This window comes from Sciurus carolinensis, chromosome 17 (genome assembly GCF_902686445.1).
Source record: "Sciurus carolinensis chromosome 17, mSciCar1.2, whole genome shotgun sequence".
Taxonomy (NCBI): Eukaryota; Metazoa; Chordata; class Mammalia; order Rodentia; family Sciuridae; genus Sciurus; species Sciurus carolinensis.
In genome coordinates this window covers 6,180,072-6,203,553 of record NC_062229.1, presented here as the reverse complement: position 1 = coordinate 6,203,553, position 23,482 = coordinate 6,180,072, and the positions used below count along the sequence as shown (strand labels likewise).

General features: G+C 40.6%; 3 pseudogenes; 2 read left to right on the top strand and 1 right to left on the bottom strand.

Annotated features, from left to right (window-relative positions):
• Nucleotides 1–1,773: 1,773 nt before the first annotated feature.
• Nucleotides 1,774–2,545, bottom strand: LOC124969018 (olfactory receptor 7G3-like; annotated as a pseudogene).
• Nucleotides 2,546–16,392: 13,847 nt separating this feature from the next.
• LOC124969015 (olfactory receptor 7G2-like) lies at nt 16,393–17,324 on the top strand (annotated as a pseudogene).
• Nucleotides 17,325–21,686: 4,362 nt separating this feature from the next.
• On the top strand, nt 21,687–22,623 carry LOC124969014 (olfactory receptor 7G2-like; annotated as a pseudogene).
• Nucleotides 22,624–23,482: the final 859 nt, after the last annotated feature.

Sequence of the window (23,482 nt, the reverse complement as noted above, 5' to 3'; positions counted from 1 at the left end):
TTTTGCTACATCTACCATTAAATTTTATGGTATCCACAGTATCCAACCTGGTTTGATGACTTCACTTCACTCAGTAATTAACAGGATATTCCCTGCAAAAGTTTATCATTGCAGGTCTCAGATTTGCTGAAAATTACTGTCTCACCTCTTCTATGTCTTCCTTGTGAGAAACAACATGTCATTGAATCCTTTAAAGATATAATATTTTATAATTCCATCAAGTCAGTCCCTTGTGAACCTTTTAATTTGAGGAAATTTCTTTAACCAATAGAATTGGTCTTTTTTCAGACTGTAGTTTGAAGGATGTTATCAAAAAAACAGAATGTGTCTCTATCACGTCTATCATAGATATGTCACACCCATTTGAAAATTCCTATGTGATCTTTAAAAAACAGGTTAGCTAACAGAAAAACAGGTTATTTAATTGTTGTTAATTAAAAATTTGAAATCTTTACGACTGAAATTAATCATCTAGAATGGGACTTAGGAAGGACTCATGCTCTTAAGGAACGTTGAGAGAGGGGTTCTTGGGAGAGCAAAGGAGAGGAGCCAGCAGTTTCCCCTCTGCATTCACACTGGCTGGGGAGGAAAGGGCATTGCTGGATCAGCCAATGCTAACATTCAGGTCACTTCAGGATCACAGAGCACATGATGTTTTATGAGGCAAAGGAAGCAGGATATCAATCTACCAAACAGAGAAAGCAAACCTGAGGCAAGTTCACTTGTGCTTCATATGAATAATGCAGTATGCATATTAAGAAAATGCCTAAGTACAAGACACATAGTGAATACTCTAGAGATATCAGCTATGATTACTGTTGCTGTTGATAAAACAATAGGAAGCATGTGCTAAAAGGGAAATTTGTCCTGTTGTCCTGGAACACACACATGCGCGCGCGCGCACACACACACACACACACACACACACACACAAATGTTACAGTAATAATCAATAATGAATGTGGGACAGTCCCAGTGGGCATGCCTGTAATCCCAGCTACTTGGGAGGCTGAGGGAGGAGGATCATAAGTTAGAGGCCACCCTGGGCAATTTAGTGAGAACTTGTTTAAAAATAAAAAGGGTTGAGGATGTACATCAGAGGTAGGTTAACCATGAGTTTAGTCCCCAGCACCACACACACACACAGACACAGGCACATACACACAAATATGGAAGCAAGGAGGTATCCACCATAAGTTCACTAACAAAGGGCTGGAGCCCAATAATTTTTTTGTGTAATTTTACCAGTGCTTAACACAAACAACTTTCTGTGTTCATGCTGTGGATTGAATTGTCCCATATATCTCAATAAGAGAAACATACTCCAATAAATATTAAATGTGTTATATTACTCATATTGTAGTTGTGGAAGCTGAACTCAGAGAGTTAGGTTAATTAGGATATGACATGGAAAAAAATTTAGGAAAGTAGAATTAAATACAGATCTAATATTGTTTTTTTATTTTATTTTATTATATTTTTTAGTCTGGTGATTGAATTCAAAACCATTTTATTACCATGAGCCAAACATTTTTTTTTAAGACAGTGTCTTACTAAGTCGCCCAGGCTAGCCTCAAACTTGGGATTCTCCTGACTCAGATTCCCAAATATCTGGGATTATAAGCATGTACCACTCTTCTTGGCTCCATTATTAGTATTGAAATTCTGTGATTAACTACTTTTCTGGAAGAATTGAATTAAGGAAGAGTCAAGATTTCTGAAACACTCGGTATTTCATAGTCTTTGACTCCTCATCCAGGACATTTGGCAAAATCATGAAAAGGACAATGTCCCCAAGGTGAGTTTTCTCAAAGCCCCCTTCATGTCCTTGTTCCTCAGGCTGTAGATGAAGGGGTTCAACATGGGGGTGTCCACAGTGTACATCACTGAGGCCACTGCAATCTTCCTGGGAGAATCAGTAATTGCGGTACTAAGATAAACCCCAATGCAAGTCCCATAGAACAAGGAAACCACAGACAGGTGAGACCCACAGGTAGAAAAAGCTTTGTACTTTCCTCGAGTTGATGGGATTCTCAGAATGGAGGAGACAATTCGCATGTAAGAGAAAATTATTCCAGAAAATGGCCCAATGCCCACCATGATGATTATTAAATATAACACAATGTTATTAACAAGTGTGTCAGAACAAGCCAATTGGAGGATATGAGTCAGCTCACAGAAAAAGTGGGGTATTTTAACTTGTGTTGCAGAAAGACAGATGCAGCACCATCAGACTGTGCAGCATGGCATCCACAGTGCTGATGAGCAGACAGATCAGATGCAGCTGGACACAGAGGCGGGGGTTCATGATGACCGTGTAATGCAGGGGGTGGCAGATGGCCACATAGCGATCACAGGCCATCACCGTCAGCAGTAAATTGTCCATACATATGAAAACCAAGAAGAAATATGCCTGAGCCAGGCAGCCTGCATAAGTGATGTCTTTGCTTTCTGTCTGGATGTTCAGCAGCATCTTAGGGATCACAGTGGAGGTGCAACAGATTTCGACTATGGACAGTTTGGAGAGGAAAAAGTACATGGGAGTGTGGAGGTGGGAGTCAGAGCTGACAGCCAGGATGATGAGCAAGTTCCCAAGAACTGTGACCAGGTACATGGTCAGCAACAGACCAAAGAGGACAGGCTGGAGCTCTGGATCCTCAGAGAGTCCCAGGAGGAGGAATTCTGCTACACGTGTTTGGTTTCTGGTTCCATGTTGTTGAAGAGTCTGCTGGAAGATAGAGATGTGGCCATAATGGACACACACAGAGATCACTTGGAAAGACGTCTTTGGTTCATGACTTACTCATTTGCCCAATTTCTCCCTAAAGTTTCTCCTACTTATTCCTTTCTTCATGCACTATTTTTTAAGTGAATCTTATTCATTTTGATACATAAAATATGTATATTTTAAATATTAAAACACAAAAATCAAAATGTTATCTTTTTAAAGAATTATGAACTCAGAAAGCTTTTTTTCCTTGAATTTTTTTAGATATTGATAGACCTTTATTTTATTCATCTATTTATATGTGTTGCTGAGAATCAAACCCACTGCCTCACACATGGTAGTCAAGTGCTCCACCACTGAGCCACAACCCCAGCTCCTCTGAAAGCTTTTGAAGTCATTTTAAATTGTAGTAGCTTTTTGTGTTGTTTGGTTTTTATTGGTTTTTCTTGGTACTAGGAATTGCATCCAGGGGCACTCTCTCTCTGAGCTACATCCCTCACACGTTCTATTTTATTTAGGGACTAGGTCTCTCTAAGTTATCCAGGTTGACCTGGAATTCACAATCCTCCTTTCCCAGGTTCCCAAGTATTTGGGAGGATGAGTATCTCAGGCATGTGCCACCACTCCTGGCTAGTAGTTTCTTTATACAGCAATGAAAGTCATTGTTGGACATCATCTCAAGGAATCTTTACTCTGTAGTTAAGTGACTCTCTCTGGATCTGCTCATCATTGCAAAACTCAGATACTGATGAAAATGATAATCTTACATCTTCTACTGAATCTTTAGGAGAATGACCTCTTTCATCCAATTCATTAAGTATTTTATATTTTACCATTACATCAAGTCAAACTATAGAGATCTATTTAATTGGAAATCACATGACAACAGAAAGTTTTCGTGGTACACCATGGGAGAGAGAATGTTCAGCTAGGTCTAGGAAGTTCCCTTTACCCTGGATTTCCTGAAACACACTCTCATATCTGACTCATCATGACTGAGTACTTTGGAAGCATGAATGGAAGTCATACTTTGGAAAGATTTTAAATGCAAGAAGAGAGACTTTACAATTTTCTGTGTTTAAAATATCAAACAGAGGTTCAGAAAATAATGAGAATTCTCATAGATCCAGCGAATTCTGCCACCAAAGGGGGTCCAAGGAGGTCTTAAGAGAGGGGGACCTCAACTGGGAACCTTAGCTTCTTAGGATTCCTTGTAGAAGACTTTTGGGGTGAATTACTACGCAAACGACAGTAAAGATTTAATTAAGAATAGCAAAGGATTTGCACTCAGAAGGAGTATAGGCCACCCTTGCCTCGAAGACAAGAGAAATGAGTGATATTCCTGGATCGAGATCTCTGATTACATATTGTGTTAGATTTTGGTGATGCAGAAAATTACACATTTCCTAGTAGATCAAGTCTCTTGGCAACCAAGACCCTGGTTGTCATGGTGGCCACCCTATATATGAAGGTCAGAATTTTCCTCTTTGGTTAAGCAGTCTAGTCATTAATCCCTTGTGGGAACATTATGCAGGTTCCTCAATTGGCTTACATTTTAATTAAGAATAGAAATAAACTCTTATAAACATACAATGAACATTCTGTTTAATGGAAGGAGCAAGATAGAGAGACATAACTTATCATGTCTACAAAGTCTCTCTCCATAGTCCCATTTTAGTTTACCCTTGTTCACTTCTGCTTCTGTGTCTGGGAATTGACTCAAAAAAAAAAAAAGAAAGCAGAGTGTCAAAGAGATAATCGTATGCACATGTTCAAAGCAGTATTATTCACAAGAACCAGAAGATGGAAGAAAGCTCAGGGTCCAAGCACAGACGAATGGATGCACAAAAAGTGACATATGCATGGGATGAAATAATGCTCTGCTTTACAAGAGCATAATTGTTGCACATGTTACAACATGAATGAACCTTAAGGCCATGATGCTCTGAAATCAGCCAGTCACAAATAGGCGTATATGTGATTCCAGTTACATGATGTACCTAGAGTGTGGAAATTCATGAAGGCAGAAGGAGAATGCTGGCAGCTGCAGGCTGCGGGAGAAGAGAAGGAAGAGAGAGTGTTGAATGGGGACAGATTTTTCATTTTGCAAGAAGAAATATGTCCTGGAGCTGGATGGTGGTGGTGATGGTTACAATGTAACACGAACGTACTTAACAGTACACTCCCAAGTGGTTAAAATGCTAAACTTTCTTATGTATAGTTTATAATGCTTTCAAAACGTTTATAATGTTTTTTAAAATGTTATGTATAGTTTTATAATGCTTTTATTAGTTTAATTAATAAACATGTCAAAGGCAGGCACTCTTCCATGGCACTTGGAGAAATCACCCTCCCCTCATTTCCATACTCCCTGGATGGGAGCAGCTCACCCTTACTCCTACCCATCCCTCTTCCTCAGTCATTCTGGGACTGAACCCAGGGCCTCCTGCATGCTAGGCAAGCACTCTACTACTGAACAAACCCCAACCTGGTTACAGAATACTTAATCCCATTCAGGAAAATGCAGACTCTACCTTCTCCTGTTCTTGGTAGGATTATTCCAATTCCAGCTCAGATGTAGGGACATTTTATATCCTGGAAGGAGCTAAATATGGGCAAGACTTAGATCCTCAGGAACAGTGTCCCCTCTCCACTTCTGTATCCTGGGCAACTGATATTTGAGTGCTACACAGAAGTTAGAAGTCAGAAAGGACTGACTGGTTCTGGACGTGTTTGCCAATTGTTCTTTCAGATAAAGGGACTGTCACCCTCCATAATGAGCCCCAAGGGGTCAGAGATGAAAATACAGTGAGAATCACAAAGCTCTCAACACCCAGCCTCCAAATTCTCTCACCAGAGGACAAAACAGAGAAAGAGCATGAGGAGTTAGTTATTCTCTAGAAAGATGAAAATGACTATGTGATTGTGACTCTCAAACTTTAGTGTGCATCAGAGTGACCCAAGGGACTTGTTAAAACACAGATCTCTAGGGACGGGGGCCAGCGGGGTGCAGCTTCTAATGTAGAGTCTTTACCCAGCAAGTGCAATGCCTAGGTTAGATCTCCAGCACCAGAAAGGATGGAAGGGAAGGGAAGGGAAGGGGAAGGAGGAAGGGAAGGGAAGGGAAGGGAAGGGAAGGGAAGGGAACAGCTCTTGAGCCCTGCACAGGAGTTTCCAATTCACTGGGTAGGGGTGCAAAAATCTAGTATTCCCAACAAGTACCCAGGTGTTGCTGGTACTGCCAATGACGGAAACACACTTTGAGAGGCACTGCAGCAGAGATTTCTAAAGCACAGTGTGAAATCTATCACATCTCAATTCAAATCCTGTGTGAGGTCAAGAAGGGTGATCCTTGGACCTGCTTCAGATTTTTGTTTCTCATCTGTGCAATGGAAATACAGTGTCCTAGATTCCAGAAGAGGAAAACATAGGGTATATAGCACAGGATGATCACTCGTTGGTCATGCTACTTATATTACTATTATTACTGGCCTGAATCAGGGAAGGGGTGTCCAAAAAATCAGGACCTGTCACTCACCTGGAATGACAAATAGAAAAAGTCATGGGGAAAGAGCAGGAAACTCTAACCAGGGTAGACACACAGGGAGACCAGGGGACACCTTTGCTTAGCCCTGCCTTTAAGGAGCTGACAGTGACTTTCAGGTTTCATTGTGTGAAAGGGAATGAGGGCAGGCGTTGGGGGTTTGCATAGCTAGAGGCTTTGCACAGCTGCCAAAGCAGACCATCTTGACCAGGCTTGGGCTTGTACATCCTCATCTCAGGATTGGGCAGGCAGGACATTTGTGGTGATAAGAAAGTTGCTGTTGCCCCGCAAGATGCTTATTGATCAGACCTGTTCCTCCTGGAATCTAAAGAGACTCAGCACAAAGGGGACAGATGCAAAATGGAGGCAGAGATTCAGGTGAAAGTAAAGAGGCTATGTCCTTGTTACCCTATTACTGGATTTGAGAAGAGATCCTCAATCCTGACATGAACTTCCACAAAGAGCATGAGCTTGGGACTGGGAGTTAGCTCAGTGCGTGCCTCGCAAGTGTGAGGCCCTGGGTTTCTTCCCCAACACTTTGAAAATGTGTGTTGAAGGGGTGGGGGAGACAGGGAAGGAAGAGAGAGGTGAGAGGAGGAGAGAGAACATCGACAGGAGTGGTAAGAAAGGGAGTCTCATTTGAAGTCCACTGGGACACTCCATCAAACCAAGGGCCAAGCTGACTAGGAAAACTGACCTCCTTTCCTTGAATCTCAGCGTCTCCCCTACAGGGCTGGATCTATAACTCAGCCATGTGAGTCGGTAGCCAGGCAGGTCTTCTCCTGCCCTACCTGGTGTGCAAATGGTAAGCAAGCTCCTGCGTAAGACCCTGCATTTCATCCCTGGCAACACACACACACACACACACACACACACACACATACACATACACACACACACACACACCATAATAAAAGAGAAACATTCAAAGAGACTTCCATTTTGTATTTGTGTGTGTGTGTGTGTGTGTGTGTGTGTGTGTGTGTGTGTTTTCACATGCTGTGGATTGAACTCAGGGCATCATACAGGCTGGGAGAGCACTCTATCACTAAGCTACTCCCCATTCTGAAAAAGTTCTTCAGTCAGATCCAGGTATCCCAGTTCTGGGTATCTATCCACAGGAAATGAAGTTAGCATACCAAAGGGATACCAGCGTGCCATTGTTCACTGTGGTACTATTCACAATAGCCCAGGTTTGGAATCTGTAGAGGTTCCCTGTCCCTCAACACAAAAGTGGATGAGGAAAATTTGGCATGCATACACAATGGAGTGTTATTCAACCATAAAGAAGAATGAAATTTTGTTAAGTAGCAGGCAAAATCAGGGAAACTCAACTGACTGCATTTGCTTGCCCTCCCACATAAGAAATAAGCAACAGTGTAAAAATGAAAAGTGTATTTAGTAATAGTTGTGGCCGAACCTGGAGAGACAGGTAGCGCACCTCCACCAGTCCTATAGAGGTGTTACAGTTTACAGTAGTAAAGGTCACAAACACATATACATAGATGTAGTGAGGTTCCACTGACCAGAGAACACATCACATTCCTGTTTCCTTGGCACCCACCTAGGCAACGGAAGAGCTTTGCAGTTTCCACTGACAGCATGAAGAAGTTCATCAAAAGAAACAAAAACAAACAAACAAAAAAGAAACCTTTTTCTAGGAAATGGAAGACCAAGAGTCAATATGGAGTCTTTAATTTTAAAGGGTCTTTGTTACAATACTGTCATTTACAGCAAAATGGATGGAAATAAACGACGTTGTGTTAAGTGAAATAAGCCAGACACAGGAATAGAAGTACCACATGTTCTCTTTCCTATGTGGAAGCTGAAAAATAAAAAATTAACTTTAAAGTAGAACAGTGGTAACTAAAGAATGGGAAGGGATTTTGGTTGGGGGAACGTGGTAAAGGGAGGATTGGATTTGATTGGTTCCTGCCACATGCACCTATGGAATTTCATATATCAAGAAGTTCAAGCCAGGAGAGGTGGCTCATGCCTGTATCCCAGCTGCCTCCAGAGGACTGAGGCAGGAGCATTACAAGTTGGAGGCCAGTCTGGGTGAATTAGTGAGACCCTGTCTCAAAATAAAATAATAAAGGTGCAGTGACACAGCTTGGTGGTAGAAAACTTGCTTAGCATGGATAAATGTGTGTGTGTGTGTGTGTGTGTGTGTGTGTGTGTGTGTATTCTGTGTCCAAATAAAACATAAAACATAAAGAGTGCTGTGGATTTGGCAGATCATCCCCTGGGTCCAGCATGGCAAATTAAAAAGTTTAAAAAAGAAAAGAAAGATAAGTGTGGTAGACACTACATTCTGCTATTGGAACTCTGGTAATAATGGGGAGAATTTTTGCCCAGTAGATATTTGTTGGCTTATTCATTAATTCCAGGACAGCTGAAAGCTCTGTGCTGCCATGCTCAGCACATGCCAGCATGTTCCAGATGCTGCAAATGCAACAGTACGGGAACTGATGGGAAGTCTTGTCCTCCGGGAAATTTTGACCCATGAGGGAAGCCATAGCACTAGTAAGAAATGTGTGTCGCAGGGACTGTGATGTGCTATGAGATGTGTCACCACACCTCTCAGAGTGCTGCTGGCAGGCAGCTCTGTATTTCCAGCCCTTTTCTGGGTCTTCCCCAGGAGAAAATTATTGCTGTGCTGAATAAATTTCCTGCTCTCTTCCCGAGATTGCAACCAAAGACTGATTAATGCCCGACTGAAAACCTGGTCCATTCACCACCATGTGGGTCAATTCTCCAGCTACATCTCATCTCCATATCTCTTTGCCAGCTCAGTGGCACACCATGTTAGTCATCTTGTTATCACTGTAAACAAATCTTGACAAGAGAAATGTAGAGGAGGAAGAGTTTATTTGGACACACAGTTTCAGAGGTTCAGTTCACAGTCAGCCAACTCCATTGCTCTGGGCCTGAGATGAGGAAGAACATCATGGCAGAAGGGTATGCTCCATTCCCAGTGGCTAGAAAGTGTGGGGAGAGGGGCCACAGGGAAGAAGGAACCCTCCCAGGGCTCACCCCAGTGACCCACCTGCCTACAGTGGCCACATAGTCAGTCCATTCAAAGTAGGATGAATTGATTAGGTTACAGTTCTCAAATCCAATCATGAAACCCCTGAATATTCCTGCATTAACACGGAAGCTCTTGGGGGTTACTCATATTTAAATCATGGCAAACACTGACATTGGAAAGTATCACAGTTCACCTTCAGACTTTCCTAATCTTGTTTCCATCTCATTTCTACATAAGCACTGATGCCATGTGCACACCCTGATAAATCCGTACATGCCAATTTTTGCTTCTGAGTCTCCCCTGGTTACCCAACCTGACACTGTAAGAGAAGTATCAACTATTAGATGCTCAGGAGAGTAAACATGGGGAATTGTGTGAGAAAATGTTAAAAGTTTTAGAGTCCTACAGAAAACAATGGGGCAAATTTTCACTGAAAAGTCAGTGAAGATTTGAGCAGAAACCTGACATGGTTTCAGGAGTGAATAATGTGGTTCTATAGAGAATGATCCAACCTTGCATTCCTGGAGTAAAACCCAATTTGGCAGAATATATTCTTTCTTTGTATTCCTTCCTAGTTTTTATTTTCTATAAAAAAATTGTTTTTTCTGGTACCAGAGATTGAATCCAGGGGCATTCAATCATGGAGCCACATCCCCAACTCCTACTTTGATTTTATTTAGAGACCGGGTCTCAATGAGTTGTATAGTGCCTCACTTTTGATGAGACTGGCTTTGAACTTGTGATCTTCCTGCCTCTTCCTCCTGAGATGCTGGGATTACAGGCATGTACCACTGTGCCCGGCTATTTTCTGAACTTATTTTAGTAATTTTTCAGCCTTCAGGAATACCTTCGGTTTTATCTTTCTTGAATACTAGAAAATTGGATATCCTTGTGTAGACATTAGATCTCTCTCTCTCACCCTGCACAAAAACAACTCAAAGTGGATCAAAGACCTGAAACTTAGACTATAAACTCTGCAACTGCTATAAGAAAACAGGATCAACAATCCTACATATCAGTGCAGACATTGACTTCCTTAATATAACTCTTAGAACTCAAGAAATAAAACCAAGAATCAATAAGTGGGATGTTTTCAAATCAAAAAGCTCTGCGCAGCAAAGAAAATAATCACAAGCATGAGAAAGTCTACAAAATGGGAGAAAATATATGTTAACTACTTTTTTGTTGCACTAGGGATTGAACTCAGGGGTACTTAACACTGAGCTATCTTCTAAATCCTTATCCCAAGTCCTATTAATTTTATTTTTGAAAATTGAGACAGGATCTTGCTAAGTTGTCAGGGGTCTAGTTAAATTGCTGAGACTGCTTGAATTTGTGATTCTCCTGTCTCAGCCTCCTGAGTTGCTGGGATTATAGATGTGTGACACTGTTCCCAGTTTCTGCTAGCTACTTTTCTGACAGAGTGTGTATAATATAAATTCAATACCAAACAACCCAATTAAAAAATGTGAAAATGAACTAAATATTCTCACAAAAGAAATACAGATGGCTAATAAAGATATGAAAACATATATTGAACACAGATGCCTACAAATATATGAAACATCCTCAGCATACAGTCAATGTAAGCAGAAAACTACACTGGGTTTCATGTCACCCCAGGTTAGAATGGAAATTGTCAAAATAGAAATAATAATAAATGCTAGTGAGGATGCTACAAAAAGGAACACTTGTACCTTGTTGGTGGAACTCCCAATTAGTACAACCATTATGGAAATCAGAATGTGGACTGCTCAAAAGATTAGGAATGGAACCACCCTATGATTCAGCTGTTCTACTCCTTATGTTTATCTAAAATCAGAATACTGTAGGACTACCTGCATGTCAATGTTCATAACAGGGAAATTGACATAGTCAAGTTGTGCAGCCAGTTGAGGGTCTGTCAACAAGTGAGCGGATAAAGAAAACGTAGCATGTAGACACAATGGAGTTTTACTCAGCCACAGAGAAGAAAGAAATTTACTGGAAAAGGATGAGACTGAAGAACATCATGCTAAGTAAAAAAGAGTCAGGCTTAGAAAGTCAAGGGTCAAATGTTTTCTCTCATATGTGGAAAATAGTAAGAAAAAAAAGGAATGATAAAGGGGATCTCACTAAAATACAAGGAAAACCCTTAAAAGATAAAGTAGAGAAAATTGTTTCCAGCCAGGGAGGAGGGAAGGGAAAGGGTGATACTGGGAATGAAATTGCCCAAGTGATGCTATGTGCATATAAGAATATATCACAGTTGAGTCTATTTTCATGTATAATTGTAACAAACCAATTAAAAACAATAGAAGGTATACAGGTACAGTAGAAGAAGGGAATCAGGGGTAGGATGGAGGGAAGGGAAGGAAGATACTGAGAAATTAAATTGATCAAATTGTATTATACACATGTTCAAATACGTCCCAATGAAATTCCACTATCATGTATAATTATAATGCATCAAGAAAAGCAAAGTATTGTGATAGAATTGGAAAAGGTATTAGAAAACTCTAAGCAGGGAGTAACTGTCCCACTTATCATTTTGACCTTCAGTGGTCATCAAAGTGTAAAATACATAGAATTAATGATACAGTTCAGCAATACTCCATGAATTTTAAGAAAAGGCACCTTAGTTAGTCATAGTGGCACACGCCTATAGTCCCACATACTGGGAGGATGAGGTATGAAGATCACAAGTTGGAGGCCAGCCTGGGTCACTTAGTGAGACTGCCTCAAGATTGAAATAAGCTCAGTGGGTGGAGCCCTCTTGCAAGAGTCTGGGTTCAAAATCTAATACTACATAAATAAAATAAAAAGCAAGGAAGAAAGAAGAAGCACCTTGAATCTTTGCTAATATTTGTATTTATGTGATTTTTTTTTTTTGCATATCCAGGGATGGAACCCTGGGACTCTACCACTGAACTACATGCCCAGCCCTTTTTATTCTTTACTTTTTTTTTTTTTTTTTTTTTTGACAGGGTGTTGCTAGGTTGCCCGGGGCTGGTCTTGAACATGCAACCCTCCTAAATTGCTGTGATTACAATTGTGAACCACGATGCCTGGCTTATATTTTTATTTTTATACTTAAACATAAAGGACATATTTTCACACCTAAAATAGTGATCTGTCTTCCCCACATCATTAATCAGTGAGAGATGCTATTGTAACTGGAAATGAATGCTGGAGTTTATTAGAAATGTGGCGTGTGTTCTGTGTGCAACAACCAGGAGCAGAAACAAAGGGGAGAAGTGAGTGGTGAGCTCCTGGCCTCTGGGGGCAGGAAAAGAGCAGGTCCCGAACTCCTCACCTCCCACGCCTTAGTCTTTAAGGATACTCACTCGTGGGATCTGAATGATCGTGAAATACCTGTTCTAACGAGGAGCTTTGCATACTGAGCCCCAGAGATACAGAGGCTGCAGGAGTCAGCCTGTGACCATCCTACTGAGCAGCCCAGCTCCAGCCAGAAAGTAGCAGCTGAGCCTCCTCCCAGAGATGAGCCTTCCTGCCCAGGATTCAGTCCACGTGTCCACTTATCCTGAGAACAGAGCTGCCTTAAACATTCAGGTGAGATGCTGAGCATCACGGTTGGAGGAGACAGCTGGGTATCTGATGGCCACTTAGTTTAGGCATTGGAGATGAGGACAGATGCTTGACAAGAATCTTGTCCTCTGGAAGCAGTGAGGAGAGGACAGGTATGAGAGGATGAGAAGCAGTGCCTGCTGGCCCATTCTGCCCCTATCTGTCACTTCTCACACAGTCTCATGAAGTTTTTCAGTGATACACAGATAATTCTGCTGGTCACACATCCTCCCCAAGACAGAGCCCATTTCCTCTGGCATAGAAATCGGCTCCTCCTTGAACAGGGTGACTATTCCAAAATGCTCTCATGTTTACTTGAATTCTTAGGGGTAGTGTTAGGGAGGGCTTCTGGTTAGTGTATTGGTTTGTTAGGTTTTCCATAAGAAACTACAGTAAACCCAGTGGTTTTCACATTAGAAGTTGATTCTCTCATGTGTCTGAAGTTCACTCGGCAGGAGTGGTTCCTTCCAAGGCATTTCTCCATGGCTCATAGATGGCCATCTCCCCAGGGAGGTTTGACATAGTCCTTCCTCCTGGTGTGTATTAATCCCCTTAGGTTATAAGGATGAGTGCTTACCCTAACAACCACATTTTCACTTAATTACCTTTTCAGTGACCCATCTTCAAATACATTCACATTCTAAAGTATGATGGTAAAGATTTCAAAGTGACTTTGGGGTGGATAGAAATCATTCCCCAGCTAGTTCTGCTCAATCTTCTCACTAGCTCTTGATACGTGATTCTACAGAGGGTGTTGGACGGTCCTAAGAAGGCAGCTGTGAGCACTCTGAGGAGGGAAGTAGAGAGGTAGACAGCCTTGCCTGCAGCTTCCTCCGCCCTGTGCTGCCTTTTCTGAAAATATATTAAACAGGAGCTGCAGGGACAGTATCACTAACAACAGCAATGGTGACATATGACCACACCTCACTTCATTCCACCACTAAGTTATGTTGACATTTTGCTGGTCTATAAAGTGCAGTAATAAAATAACAAGCACACAGAGTTCACTGCTATTGGCCTCTATTTCTGTTTTGATTCTCCTCAAAGGCATGCCTCCTTAAATGTGGGAGACCCCCACATGGTTCTATATTGGATATGTAGATAAAAATCAATAGCCATACACCAATCAGAGAAGGCAAAAATAAATTTATTGTGATGGTACAGTGGACTACTTTCAATTAATTAGAAAAAATTAAATTGATCAACATTACTTAAAATATAGTCTCAGAATCTCTATGGTAAATGCCTATACGGAAGATTTCCAATTATCTAAAATGTTTAAGATGCAAAAGAAAATTTGTGGATTTAACAGTTGGGAGAATATTACCAAACTATGAGAGAATAATGTATATCATGGTAGAGTTGTAACTTCCCTAGGGAAGAAAAACATAATGAAGTGGCTAGCCTCAAATATTGCCTATTATTTGTTGCAATAAAAAACAACTAAAGTAAAATGGTGAAGTTTGTGAATCTTTTGCTGGTGGTTGTTGGGTAGTCCACATGTCCTTATCCTCTGTATTTTAACTAGCTTGTCTGCATGTCTCCTACTGAAAATAGGCATAACTGTGCAGTTTCAAAAATACTTAAATTTTTCTCATGGTGTAGGACTTTTCATACACATTTTTTCTACTTCAGGTGTTCAGGTTTTGTGATTCATACATGTAATTAGTTTATTATTTAATTCACTTTCCTGCTATGTATGTTATCACATACCTAGGACAAATGATCAGTGGTACCACTGATGTTGCTTACTTTTCTGCATCATAAGAATTCCCAGAAGTAGTTTTAGGACAAAAACTCTTCCCTGAAATTTGCATTCATCAAGTTATAAATGTTTTCCTCTTGATTTGACTATGCCGACCTATTACTTCTTTCTTCAGAAATGAGGGTGTCAGTACAATTGCACATGGAAATCTCTCTCTCTCTTTCTTCCTCTCTCTCTCTCTCTCTCTCACTCTCTCACCACCTAAAACCAGATGAAAGGCAGTATCAGCACAAGTATCCCCACCTTTCCAACATTGGCTTCTTTTCCTCTATTTCTCATTATTAAACTATCCCCTTGAGTTTTTCCCCAAATTTGCCAAAGTATAATTGCACAAATAAAAATTGTATATATTTAAGACATGCATGTGATCTTTATAGAAGTATACATTGAGAAATCCTTAACGCAGCACAGTTAATTAAAACACTGTTGGCAGTTCCTGTTAGCCAAATGAGGACACCAAAGTTTCTCACCCAGTTGACGCGTGTTCCCACCCATGACCCTCTTGCTGGGTCCTGGAATTAAATTCAAGGTGTGTGAGTCAAATGTCATACCAATGGTCCTTCCTGTCATAGCTGCTTTTTCTCCCTCAGGAGAGGAAGAACATTTCTCTCAGGGACATTCCTGTTATGAACCCTGATGATTTAAGTCTGTAACATTGTAAATCCCTATTTTATGAACAGCAAAAATTTGTGTTTCTCTCTTTTTATAGTAGCTTCTGAATTTCACTCTTTCTCTTACTTAGCTATTTGTTTGTTATTTATTCATCTCATTATTGGAAGAAGTTTCATTAAGACAAAACAGATAATCTTTTCAACATGGTTACCCAGTTTATCTTAGACTTAATTCCTAAAGTAATTTGCCTGCATTTCCAAGGCAAACTGCTTTAGCAATTATGTCAAAATAAGCTTCCAGTTGATAGGCAACATTTTCTAATACTTGAACTCATCCAGTTGCGTGGATGCTCTCTAGCTGCTACAATTAACTTAATGGGCAAAATTGGTTCAGAACTAAAAATCGAGAATTTTGGGCTATGTTCAAAAACTATTGAGATAATAAAGAGATTATATGATGTAATATGATAAATTCATGAACATTAGGCAATGCTAGTTCTGTACTGCCCAGAGATTGAGCAAGAGAGTCACCTTGGTAGTCAGATGATCTGAGCTCTGATCTGGTTTTTGCCCAACACTGATGATGTGCCTCATGGTCTTGTTCCTCAGGGGTCCATGAGAAGAAAGCAGGGCCTACTTCATTTGGATTTGATGAGCCCTTCAGATGATTCCAAGTCTTGGCAAATGAATACCAGTACTCAAGAAAACAGATTCCATAAGTTCATTCTGACCTTTCTTTTTCTTTGAAGACTTGGGATATTCTGAAGGAAAGCCCATGTCATATTCTTAATCTTGGTCTACCACTTGGCACAATTTGAAAAAAATAATCCATGAAGGCACTGGAGTTTAGAGAAGGTGCGAACAAGTGGAATGGTGGGAGAATGTAAGCAAAGCTATTTATATTCTTGTGCTTCACAATAGAAGGGAGAGAAAATTAAGAACATGGACTAACAAACTTTAGAGATGGTGAGATTACTGGAAGTGTTTATCCAAAGATACATGGGTGCTCCATATTCCCATAGTGTATCAAAATAAAGTCCAAAGTATTATCAAGAATTTTTGTATTACCATGATCATGGTGGACTCTGCTCTTGTTTGTACATAAAACATTTAATTTCTGTCTTTTCCATTGTGTTCACCAGCAACATGGAACTCATAAATCAAACAGCTGTTTCAGAATTCCTTCTCCTGGGGCTGACAGATGACCCAGCCTGCAGCCCCTCATCTTCATCCTGTTCCTGTCCATGTACCTGGTCACCATCCTGGGGAACCTGCTCATCATCCTGGCTGTCAGCTCTGACCCCCACCTCCACACTCCCATGTACTTCTTCCTCTCCAACCTGTCCTTCACTGACATCTGTATAAGCACAACAACTATCCCCAAGATGCTGGTGAACATCCAAGCACACTCTCAGAGCATCAGTTATACAAGCTGCATCTCCCAGGGTTTGTTTTGATTTTTGGTGGTTTAGAAAGTTGTCTGCTTGCAGTGATGGCCTATGACCGCTATGTGGCCATTTGCCACCCCCTAAGATACACAACCATCATGAATTCCTGCCTCTGTGTTCTGCTGGTTCTACTCTGCCTACTGGTCACCACTGTGAATGCCCTCCTGCACAGTCTGATGGTGCTGCGGCTGTCCTTCTGCACAGCCCTGGAGATCCCCCACTTCTTCTGTGAACTTGTTCAGCTCATCAAGCTGGCCTGTTCTGACACCCACATCAATACCCTCTTGATTTATTCAGTGACTAGCCTATTTGCTGGGTATCCCTCTCTCTGGGATTATTTTCTCTTATACTCAAATTGTGTCCTCTGTTTTGAGAATGCCATCCATGGATGGAAGTTATAAAGCCTTTTCCACCTGTGGGTCTCACTTGTTAGTTGTGTCCTTATTCTATGGCACAGCTTTTGGTGTGTACATGAGTTCTGCAGTAAGTGACTCTTCCATTAAGAATGTAGTGGCTTCGATGATGTACATTGTGGTCCCTCAAATGCTGAACCCCTTCATCTATAGCTTGAGGAACAAGGAAATGAAAGGAGCACTGAGACATCTCATCACTGGGATGCCTTCACTCTGATCGTGTCATAGGTTTGGGTTTCCAGATTCATTTAAAGTAAGAGAAATAATGGTGACCCAGAGTATCTTACTTATTCATCATCAAGTTCTTCCAGATGTGATTAGATGGCAAGACATCTAATTATATTTCAACTTGGGCTTCAATCTGCCTGGCTTTTTGTCCCCTGTGTGATATTTGAGACATGATTTCAAACTCTCAGCTCCATGTTGTTGCTCTGACTCCATCCGAAGAGCTGAGCTGGGGGTTCATTTTAGTGATATTTATAGATCATTCTCAGATAAGAACTGTTGTATGAGGGGAATAGGGAAGTCACAGTTTTAAGCAAGGTTGTGGTAATATCTAAAGATCAGATTCAGCCTAGACTCATGGTTACAGCCACATGGGTTACAGCCACAGGTAGATTTACTATGAGGTAAAAGAACTCAACTTTCATACGTGGGAAACAATTACTGAGACATTCCCTGGAAAGCTGTATCCTTATAAGGTCATGTTAGCTTCCACCTTCTTCAGTTTCATTATTTATAAACTTCACATTATTTATAAACTTCACAGGGGTTTGAGATGGTTTTATGTTACCAGGACTCCATTAGTAAAGAAGTTCTCAAAGAAAAGAAAAAATATAACTCTACATGTAATATACTGGGACAATAAATAGAATTATTTTTCACTACAAAAACTTCAGAAGTTGGTAACATACAGTTTCAGAGACTAGGGCTTCACTGAGTCCTGCATGAGGTGACCTCTTCCACAGACATGTGCTCCTCAGAGTCCCCAGGTGGTTGCAGCAGATTCAGGTGTTGTGCCTGGACCTAATGCCAGAGGCAGAAAACAGTGCCCTGCCCTGGGTCCACTTGTGAACATGACCTTTCATAGTCTTAGGATGAGAGGTCCTTATGTCCAAAGGGGATCTTTGCAGAGAACTTTATCCCACATCATCTTACTGGGCCTTATGTGTAATGTCTATTTTATAGAGAGAGAAATTGGATTAACATGGCAGGTTTTTCATGGTCAGTATTGCACACATCTATCCAAAAAATGAACCTGCTGGATCTCTAATGTACTGTTCTCGCCCCTCTGCCTGTGGCTCCAGGATGCATTAGAGCCATGTGCTTCTGTCTGACTCAGAGATGGTTTAAAGATTGTGAGTGAGCTCTGCATCTTGGCAGTCCTGCCTTCATTGCTTTTCTAGAGTCCATCATGCTTTTAAGTCTATTGCCCATTTGTTGATTTTCAGTTCACTCTATTTTCACGTGATGAGCAGTGACCACAAAAAAATGTGAAATGGCTATCAATGGAATTTGGGTACCTGTTTTTCTGTAATTGTGAAATAGGATGACAATATTCTCTTTAGTGTTTCCTAGTCAAAATCAATGGTCATTCTATATTTGGCAGGTAATTATTGGTTAGAAGAGTGTAGCTTATTTTTTTTAGTGCTGGGGATTGAACCCAGGGTTGCTCTATCACTGAGCTACATCCCCAGCCTCCTACTCTTTCATTTTATTTTGGGACAGGGCCATGTTAAGATACCCAGGCTGACTTGGAACTTGTGGTTTTCCTACCTCTGTCTCTAGAGTAGCCAGTACCACAGATGTGCACCCCAGTGCCTGGCAAGAGTTGAATGTTCTTCAACTAATTTTCAGAAAATAATAATTTGAAAAAATCCATGCCCATTTCCTCAACCACGTATCTTGATAACTCTACATGACAAGCATGACCTTCCCACCAAGCCTGAGTTCCCTGTTAAGCTGTTCATAAAGATCACATGTTAAAATGCTGTCAAATCTCACAGCTGTCAGCATGTGTATGTGTATACCACCATGGAATAACATTCAGTCATGAAATAATGAAATCCTGTTGTTTACAGAAATGTACATGGACCTGGAGGACATTGTGTTAAGCAAGATGGGTCAAGCATAGAATGACAAACAGCACAATCTCGTTCATGTAGGAATCTAACCAAATTGATAAGAAGTGGAGAGCAGAATAGTGGTCAACAGATAGAAGGAGCACAGTAGGGAGGGAAGAGAGAAGGAGGTCAATCACTAGGTACAGTGCTCAGGTTTGATAGGAGGAATAAGTTGTGCTTTATGGTACAACTGAATGAATGTAATGAATACAATGTGTTGCATATCTCTAAATAGTTAGAAGACAGAAACATGAATGTACTCACCAAAGAAAAATGATAGCATTTTAGGAAATGGGTATGCTAATTAGCCTGAATTATCTCTAATCAAAATTATCTCTACAAAAGAATCAAAATGTCACGTACCTCAAAAATGCATACAATAGTATGAGTAAATGAAAACCAAATTAATAATTTGAATTAAAAAGTAAACTTTACATTTGTTCTTGGCAATTAATCTCCTCCTAGGATAGTTATTCTTCATTACCTTGACTTCTGAACTATTTTCTTGCTTATGGAGATAAATCCAAGAGCCCTTGGGTTTCATCTCCCTCACCATATCATGTTTGCATTTTTTTAAAAAACTGGGATAATTTTTTATTAGGTGTTACTGTCCTTTTGGTGGTTCATGGAAAATTGACCTTGTCTTATAGTTCTATGAACAATTTTAATATTTTATCTAATATTTCTCTTTTGGGAAGAGACTAGGGTTAAGATGGTGAAGGAAAACATCACAGTGCCATCTTGCTCTAAATTCTAAATAATGCGTCTTAAAAATTATCATCAATTCACATAGAACGAGTTAACATGGAGTTGGGGGTGAAGCTCAGTGGTAAAGTGCTTGACTAGCATGCACAAGGTCCTGGGTTCAGTCCCTGGCACCACACACAAAATAGGACTGAGATAGCATGGTGTAAAATGTGTTGACAGACGAATATCCTAAAGTTCTTAAATGTGCAAGGTTTAAAAGTGAATACAGATATGGAACAGAATGCTTTTTAAATAGAGGTCAAAATCTGACCAAATGTGCTAACTATAAGGACACATCTGCACACTACTGCCTTTTGGCGATTGTGTAATTGAAGTAACACCTCAATTAAAAATAAGAACCATACTTTCAACTCAGTCTCCATTTGTGAATAAAATTATTGAAACTCTTTTGACAATAATGAAACATTTTTAATAAAATTATAACCAGGGAGTTGTGGTCCTGCTGGTATAGTTGGCATTCAGCCTTAATCAAATAAGTAGATGAGAATATTTTGTGCAAAATATAAAGAACAAAAATTAATGTTCTGTAAAAATCAGTGATACATAAGAGAAAACACCCCCAAAAGCTTATATTTTTAAAAATATCTTAGTTAATATTTATAATTACATAATTAATACCCACACATATAAAATACATATTCACACCTAAAATAGGACTCATTGTCCCTGATGCAGTAATTTCATAGAGATTCCTTTGTGTATCCCATAATAAAAATACTAGAATTATTAGACAAGCGGTGTGTGTTTTGCATGCAAGTTCCATGAAATGGGGATGAGCCATGGAGACGGAGAGAACTGGATGGTGTACACCCAGCCTCACAGACTGGGAAATCTGCTTGTCCTGAACTCCTCACTTCTGTAGGTTGGTCTTTAAGGACATGCACTCCTGGGATCAGAGTGAACTTGAAATATCTCTTCTAATGAGGAGCTTTAGATACTGAGCCACAAACATAAAGAGAGATAGGAGTCTGCCTGTGAGCACCTCACTCAACAGCCTTGATGCAGTAAGGAAATCACACCTGAACCTCTTCCCACAGGACATCCTTCTTGACCAGGAGCTGCTGACTCATTTATCTGTCTGCATTCCCAAGGACAGAGGTTGCACCTTCAATTTCCAGGTGAGATGCTGGACAATATTTCTCTTGAAGTCAACCAGGTAAGACAAAGACCCTTAGCAAATGCTTTGGAAAGGGGTAAGTAGAATCAGATCCTGGGAAGTAGTGAGGGGAATAAGGATCAGAAGAGAGAAGCATGGTGAAAAACAACCCCACTCCTCTCCTGCCCACTGTCTGTCCCCCATGACCCATTCTCCTACACATTTCTCCCAGTACTGACCCAGCTCTTTTGTTGGCTGGTCTCATCCTCTACCAGAGCCTTTTTACCTTCAGTGCAGGAATCTGCCACTTCTGCAATGTGATGACTGTTAAAAATTTTTCTGAAATTTACTTCTCTTCTTATAAATATGCTGGTGAGGGGGTTTTGTGGGTCTATAAGTTGCCAGGGCTGCCATAACCAAGAACCACAGACTGGGTGGCATAACAGCAGAAATTTATTTCTCATAGTTCTGGAACCTAGAAGTCTAAAATCATTATGTTGGCAGCTGTGGTTTTCAAACATGAGTCTAGGTGTTGCTGCACCTACATTTAGTACTTTTTCATCCTATCTTTTCCATCAGATTCCTCAACAACATGGATGCTAGAAATCAAACAGCTGTTTCAGAATTCCTTCTCCTGGGGCTGACAGAGGACCAAGCACTGCAGCCCCTTATCTTCAGCCTGTTCCTGTCCATGTACCTGGTCACCATCCTGGGAAACCTGCTCATCATCCTGGCCATCAGCTCTGACACCCACCTCCACGCCCCCATGTACTTCTTCCTCTCCAACCTGTCCTTCACTGACATCTGTATAAGCAACATTGCAGTCCCGAAATTCTGATAAACATCCAAACACAGACTCAGAGAATCACTTACACAGATGTCTTTCCCAAGTATGTTTTTTCTTGGTTTTTACTGGCTTAGAAAATTGTCTGCTTGCAGTGATGGCCTATGACTGCTATGTGGCCATTTGTCACCCCCTGAGATACACAGTCATCATGAACCCCATCCTCTGCATCCTCCTGGTTCTACTCTCCCTGCTCATTAGTGTTGCACATGCCCTTCTCCACACCCTGATGGTGCTGCACCTGTCCTTCTGCACAGCCCTGGAGGTCCCCCAATTCTTCTGTGAACTTGCTCAAGTCATCAAACTCTCCTGTTCTGATGCCCTCATCAATAACCTGCTGGTATATTTGGTGGCTGGTCTATTTGCTGGTGTTCCTCTGACTGGAATCTTTTTCACTTACATTCACATTGTGTCCTCTGTCTTGAGAATGCCCTCATCAGGAGGGAAGCATAAAGCCTTTTCCACCTGTGAGTCTCACCTGTCTGTTGTCTCCTTGTTCTATGGGACGGGATTTGGAGTGTACATTAGCTCTGCAGTGACTGACTCATCCAGGAAGACTGTTGTAGCTTCAGTGATGTACACTGTGGTCACCCAGATGCTGAACCCCTTTATCTACAGCCTGAGGAACAGGGACATAAAGGGAGCCCTGAGGAAACTCATTGGCAGTATGGCTTCTCCTCTCTAATGTGCCAGTTGCGTTGAACTTCGGTTGATCTAGTAAGCCACAGGGATAGGATTCCTTTTTTTTTTTATATATATACATATATTTATTTTTTTAGGAATGAAAAGTCTTTTTAAAATAACAATAAGCTTAATTCCCAAGTGACCTTAAAGTTACATTATTTTTCACTAATTTATATTCATTGATCAACCTAACAGTTTGACACCTTATTTATGGACTACCTTGATGGATCACATCTGTTCTCACAGTAAAGGAAACAAATTCTCAGTTAGACAATTAGAGTGACAGCCCAGGTTTGAATATATATATATATATATATATATATCTAATATATATATATATATACCTGCAGGAATACATCAGTTATTTATTTTTTTCTTGCTCTAATTAATTTTAATAAAGCCTTGAAATTTTTTTATTATTGTATACAAATGGGATACATGTTGTTTCTCTATTTGTACATAGAGTCAAGGCATACTATTTGTGTAATCATACGTTTACATAGGGCAATGATGTTTGATTATTATTTTCCTTCCCCCCCACCCCTCCCACCCCTCTTACCCCTCTATACAGTCCTTCTTTCCTTCATTCTTACTGCTCTCTTTATCCCTAACCCTAAACCTAACCCTAAACCTAATGCTAACCCCTCCCACCCCCCATTATATGTCCTCATCGGCTTATCAGCGAGAACATTCGTCCTTTAGTTTTTTGAGATTGGCTTATCTCACTTAGCAAGATATTCTCCAATTTCATCCATTTGCCTGTAAATGCCATAATTTTATCATTCTTCATTGTGGAGTAATATTCCATTGTATATATATGCCACAGTTTCTTTATCCATTCAACAACTGAAGGGCATCTA